Source organism: Corvus brachyrhynchos, unplaced genomic scaffold (assembly GCF_000691975.1).
Source record: "Corvus brachyrhynchos isolate BGI_N302 unplaced genomic scaffold, ASM69197v1 scaffold26, whole genome shotgun sequence".
Lineage (NCBI taxonomy): Eukaryota > Metazoa > Chordata > Aves > Passeriformes > Corvidae > Corvus > Corvus brachyrhynchos.
This window is the reverse complement of record NW_008239324.1, coordinates 1,326,901-1,333,184: the sequence shown is the minus strand read 5'-3', so window position 1 is coordinate 1,333,184 and position 6,284 is coordinate 1,326,901. Positions and strand designations below refer to the sequence as shown.

The 6,284-nt window shown below is 40.8% G+C and overlaps 1 protein-coding gene across 1 annotated transcript in view; it reads right to left on the bottom strand.

The window, feature by feature from the left end:
• The window catches only part of MLYCD (malonyl-CoA decarboxylase), an 84,184-nt gene that overhangs the window by 18,321 nt on the left and 59,579 nt on the right, over positions 1-6,284 (bottom strand). The window lies entirely within an intron of this gene.

Below are 6,284 nucleotides of genomic sequence, written 5' to 3'. Positions count from 1 at the left end.
ACCGCCCGTCGCTGTGCTGGACTTTAGAACCGTGGAATCATGCTGGGCACAATGCCAAGCTGCACCAGGTGCGGTTGAGGTTGGACTTTGGGAGGAATTTCTTAACCATTGGGCTGCCCCGGGAGGCGGTGGAGTCAGCGGCTATGGAGGTGTTTAAGGGAACACTGGACGTGGCACTTGGTGCTATGGTCTGGTTGACAAGTCGGTGTTTCATCACAAGTTGAACTTGATGATCTTGGAGGTCTTTTCCAACCTAATTGATTTTGTGGTGCTGTGAATCATCAAGATTGGAAGAGACCATTAGGATCATCCAGTCCAGCGTTCACCCAGCGCTGCCGCTGTAGCCCTTAAATACCCAATCGAGACATCTCCTCAGCGTCTCCAGGGATGGTGACTCCACCACCGCCCTGGGCAGCCTATTCCAGTGCCTGACCACCCAACCAATGCAAGAATTTTTTCAAATATCTAATTTGAACCTCCCCTGTCTCAGTTTACGACCTTGCACTGTCTCCTGTATCTTTCTCCCCGGTGGCTCCCATATTTTCTGGTGGGGTGTGCTGGATTTGTGGAGCCCAGGCTTGCACAACTCTGAAATAAATAATCCATGTGTGTCTCGAGTGTGTCATTAATGGATTGGTGCCCAGCAGGGAATGATTCCGATTTCCTGGGCAGCATCCCCGTGTCCTGAGGAAGCTGTGGCTCCTGGAAACCCGGCTGGCACTGAGGGGCAGGGATTACAGCCCCAGCCAGCCCTGCTGCAGTTTTTGCTCTGAAATAACTGCAGGAAACCACATGAATTTGGTTGTGCAATTTTGAGGTCACAGAGCTGAGTGTAGCCTGTCCTTTGGGCCCTGTAGCAAAACCTCATCATGAGCCAAAGTTCTCTCAGGTGTGTCAGGACCTTTTGTGAATGAAGTTAAGCATCTCCGTCCTGCTCCCAGCTCAGGCTTACAGAGGTGTATTTGCCTCCTTTAGACATTAAACCAGCAAAACACACAGGTCACATTGATGTCAGTGAGATCAGAATTGAGCAGCAATTGTCCTTAAAAGCACAGGGAATTGTGATTCTCAGCATTTGAAATGAGAATTGAGGAAAGAATCAAGCCCTCTTTGTCAGTGAAGAGACAAAAAGAGAGCACTGCCTAATTACAGATTTTAGAACAATATGTTAGCAATTCCCAAGGAAGGGGACAAAAGAAAAAAAAAACCATGTGAGCAGTAACTGAGGTAATTTAGGGTCATAAGATAAGCTAATATACCCTTAGGAGAGGGAAAACATTACTCAGAAGCATTAAAAGATATGAAAAAGACTTTTTAAAAACCATTTGAATCGCACTGCCAATGAATTAAACTTCAGAAAATCCCTTCCCACCTTTAGAACTTCATTTTCAGCTAAGTCAAAAGCCTTCAAAGTTGGCTGGTCGGTCCTTCTGCTTCACCTCCCCAGGAAAGGGGCTGCCAAAGAGAGCCTCTGTGTCAGATTCTCAGGATAATGTCTTTGGAGAGAGAGGAGTAGGTAAGAACTTTCACCAAAAATCTTGATGATATTTCCACATGCACTCTTCCTAGCAATTCTGCAGTTTTAAATAGGGATCCATTAGATACGTACAAATTTTTTCCATTTGAAAACTAAAATAAAACAGTTTTGGCCATGCCTCATAACAAGAGGTGGACGGACTTGTTGTTTTTCTTAGTAAGGGACAGCTAGAAATTGAACTTTTATATGTTTAATAATGATTTTAAATCCACTGTGTTTGTTTGATGTGATTCTATAATAAACTTCTTTACAGTCTGATGCAGATTTTGTTGACATAAGCCTAAAAACTGTGTTAAAAGCACATGAACCTACTTAGTCTTTTTATTCATTGGAAACCTTATGGACCAGCTCAGTTTCTGATTGAGACATTCCTGGAAATTTCAAGAAGCTCGAGATAGAGATGTTAGCACAGGAAGAGTTGTGATGGAAGATGAAGCCTTCCAACTGCCAGAAAATGGTCAGCATCCCTCAGGATCAATTCCTTTTAAAAATTCTATACAGAAATACTTCTGTTCTTTCCATTTTGACAGCGCTCTCAGATTGGCCTTGGGTAGGATTCCTGCAATAGCAGAGCTCTCTTGCATGACCCACAGCCATAAAAACCAGCTACCACTGTGGTTCATCCACAGAAACCTCTGTGGTGCAGCTTGTAAGGCTTTGTCAAGTAAGACCTTTCTTTTGAAATCTTCTACTGTTTCTTTCCCCCCTCCACCCGGGGGAATTTATTACCTGCTTCAGCTGCTGCTTGGAAAATGAAAACTCATCTCTGTCAGAACCTGAGGGCACCAAGACATGTCAGTGGCCTCACCTGGGACCTTCTCCCTGGGCCCAGGAACCCCATTTCAGCTCAGCCTGGTGGTTTGAGTCCCTTCTGCACAGGGCTGCAGGGGTCCCTCATCCCAAATTCCAGGCCCTCTTCCCTGGATCTGCTTTGCCGCTAGGGACATTTACTGTTGAAAATGTTTATTCTTGAAAACTGAATGTTATTATGAGAAAACTGGAGATTGAAAGAGCCTAATTGCACTTCAGTAATTGTAAATTTTGTCTCCGAGCAAAAAGAGAAGCTAATAAAAGATAGAAAGTCAATCTGATCCAAGTCAATCTGATCCTCTTTTTTTTTTTTTTTCTCTTTAACCTGTTCAAATGATAGGTAAAAATAAAATACATGCCCTGGATTCTCAATAATTCCACTATAGCAAAGACAAACTGATTTATGATGGAAATGAAGGCGGTCCTGTGGCTTGGGGTTTGTTTTGTTTCTTTTTTGTATTTGCTCTTACATGCAGAGTGCCACATAAATATATGTAGGACAAGAGTCTGAACTGAGAAACTGACTGTGCTATTATTCAAGAGAATAGCAGAGCTTCAGTTCATTTCAAAGGAACAAGATGGATCCAATGATTTCCAATAAATCTGTGTTTGTGCCTGCAAAGTGTTCATCCAAGGCAGATTTATCAGGAAACATCACTCCCCACGTATCCTAAAGATGGCTTATTCTTGTAATAACGGGGTTTATACACAGATTTCTTTTTTCTAAGTTCTCACACCAAAGATTTTTTAAAAATATCTATGTGATCAGCTGAAAAACAGCCCTTTTCAGGCTGATAAGAGGAAGTAAAAGGTCTCTTCCCCTGTTTTCCTTTCAGGGTTGGTGAATGAGCAGTGCTTGCAGTGGGAGAGCAGAGTGGGAAACTGTGCTGCAAGCTCTGAACACATTTTGTAATAGCTTGGAACAGAGTTTGTAAAATTACTTTAAACGAGCGGCTATCCCATTTTGAAGAGTTCATAAATCTCGTAAGAAACTGAAAAAAGCAAACTTGCTGTAGTTACTTAGTGCTCCTCAATTACTCAGACCCTCCAAACAGGCAGTTCTGAGGGTGGTTTTGTTCCAGCTCCCAAAGCTGGGTGTTTAAACTGGGATAGCAATGTTCCACTGCCACCACGGTAGCCAGTGTTTAGCTTTAATCTTCATTTTAGATAAATACAACATTGTTTAGTAGAATTATCTGGCTTGAAGCACAGGAGGCTTGTACTCAGAGCCTACAGAATCAGCTCAGTGCTCTCAGCTGCACAGTTTTCTTTAGAGTACTGCTTGAAGGCTACCTGGGTTCAGGATTTCCTTCCTGATTCTTCAGCTCTTAGAGTTTTTCTTGTTTAATTTGGCTGCAGTGAGTTGTTCTCCAGGTACTGAACAGAGATCAGATCATGGGAATATTTGTTTCAAGTGATTAATCCCTTTATTTTGAGCAGTTGTCTGAAATCATGGTTATGAACCTGAGGATTTTTATTTAGGGCTCTGTAGAATCAGAACTTTTATGATAAAACTCTGGTTTCTATGTCTTTTTTTTCTACCAAATTTAGGAATATTTGTAACTGACAATGGACTGAGACTGTTTCTAATATTTTATCAAATATTTTATCTTTTTTTTTTTTTAAGGAAAACCAAAGCTCTTGGAGATTTTAAGAAATGTCCTTAATATCTCAATGCATAGTTACACTGATTTTAATACTTTTTTGTTTTCAGCCATGGGTCCTAAATAAAATGTTGAAAGTTGCAAATGTTGTTATGAACTTCGAATTTATTTGCTTTATTGTCTGATACTCTATTTTGCTCTTACAGAGTTGATAGTAAATAAAAGTGGAATACAGTGCTTGAATTTATATGTCAGTGTACTTCCCCCTTGTTACCACAGAATCCTTGTAATTATCACTGAGATTGCTCCCACAGAGGCTTCAAGCAACTCTTTCTCCCCCCTTTTTATGTTGGTATCATGAAAAAGTGCAAAAACCCCCTAATTTCTCTTTTAGTATGAAAAATAAAAAGTAAATGTTAACCAGAATTGTTTCCCCACCACCTCTTTACAAATAGGCCTTTCATTTTTTCCTTCTTTTGTATTTTCCTCACTTGGAAAAGTCTTCATTGGTGATTCAGTTCCCAGATAAAACTTCTATTAGCATTTACCAGCTCATTCAGCACCTTGATATTAATTCCTGTTCAGGCTTAGATGGCATATTAGAGGAAAATGAGGCTAAAGATTTAAGCAGATACTTTTAATTTATGTCTGGCTCTAATAGAAGATGGACAGAATCTTACAGGGCAGAATATTAAGCTACTCTCTCCTGCACGAAACTTTTATGCTTATAGCACAAATCATTCAGTGTAGTAGCCAATTCTCCCTTATAACAGTTATTTCTAAATTGATGTTTGTAATTTTTCTCCTTCATTGCTGAGACAAATTTTTACACTTCTGTGAATTTGGGCATCAAAGCAGTTTCTAAGTGCTGAATTAAATTCCCTTCTAGCCTGTGGAAACAGGAAGAAGGCTGGGTGTAAGAGTGAGAAGCTGTCTCCCTGTTCTCCAGCTTGCAGTAAGAATTAGAATTTTAAACACCCTGGAGCAGAGAGCGAGGAGGAAGAGGAACAGAGGACACCAGGAAGAGGAAGCTGCAGGATTCAAATATGGAGGGAATCTCACTGAAGTTGATGAGAAATTCAACAAAACGTTTGTGATCCTTTGGGGAAGGACATCACTTTTCATCTGTTGTGGGGCTGAGCTCCCCTGGGCTGTACCTCAGGCTGTGAACAGTACAGAGCCCCACATGAACTTTCCACTTTTCACTGCTCTCTCTTTTTTACCTTCTCCATCATAAAGGAGTGGATGAATAGCTCATTACAGAGGGAGGAGCTGGGCTGGGCTCTGCTTAGGGAAATAACTGACCTGAAGCACTGACAATCCTGCTGTTTTATGGACATCAAGGCCTGATTTCTTGTAGCTGCATCATGTGGGAAGTGTTGGATTGTCCGTGAGTGACCTTGGCTTTGCCCTGGATCACCAGTCTCTCCGTGATCAGAGTATTTTTGCAGCCCACTCCAATTCAACTCCAGGCATTGACTGAGTTAAAGGAGGAGGAGTTCAGGTTTCAGCTTGCTTATTTACTGGGTAAATGTTTCTTTTACAGTTAGTGTTTAAGCCTACAGGGATGAGTATAGGCTGACTGTTATAATCCTATGCAAATTTATTTAGTCTCTTGTATGCTAAAAGTATTCATTAGTTTTAATAAACACAAAGATTGGGAAATCGAGAGCTGTAATAATTGCTTTACACAGCATGGAACTTAATAATCAGGCAGCAAACCCCTTTAAAATCTCTTGTGTTTATACTACTGGCAATGAAAGTACTGCTTTTACACTGTTGTCTTCAACAGACCTGACTTTTAGTGTTGCTGGAGTTTCCTTGAGGCAATTACTTTGGAAAATTATCTGTTGGAATCGTGGTGCCTGGACTCAGTTTAATTGCTGAACGCTGACTTGTTCTGTGACATGGTGTTATTTCATAAAGTTACCAGTGGTCTTAACAGATGTGTAATGCTGCAGCCGAGGCACTGAAGTGTTTACAGTGTTCAGCTTGTGTATAAATCCAGGAATACAGAAATTGCAAGGATGTCAGAATTTATGAGACCAACCTATTAATCTGTCACCAGCTCTAAAGGCCTCTAAAAGCTCAATTACCACTAAGGTGGCTCCACGTTATCCCCACAGTTCTGCAGGATTGAATCACAGTGAGGAAAAGGTGGTGCTTATTTTGGTCATTTCTGTTGTTTCTGTGCACTTGCTACATACTGTTTGTTTAGTTTCTTAACATTTCTACAACTGTGGAATTAAAAAAAAACAAAACAAAAAACCTGAATCAATGCTCTGTGGGCCAGTTAATCTAACCTTTTAAAATGATGTTTGCAAAGGAACTGT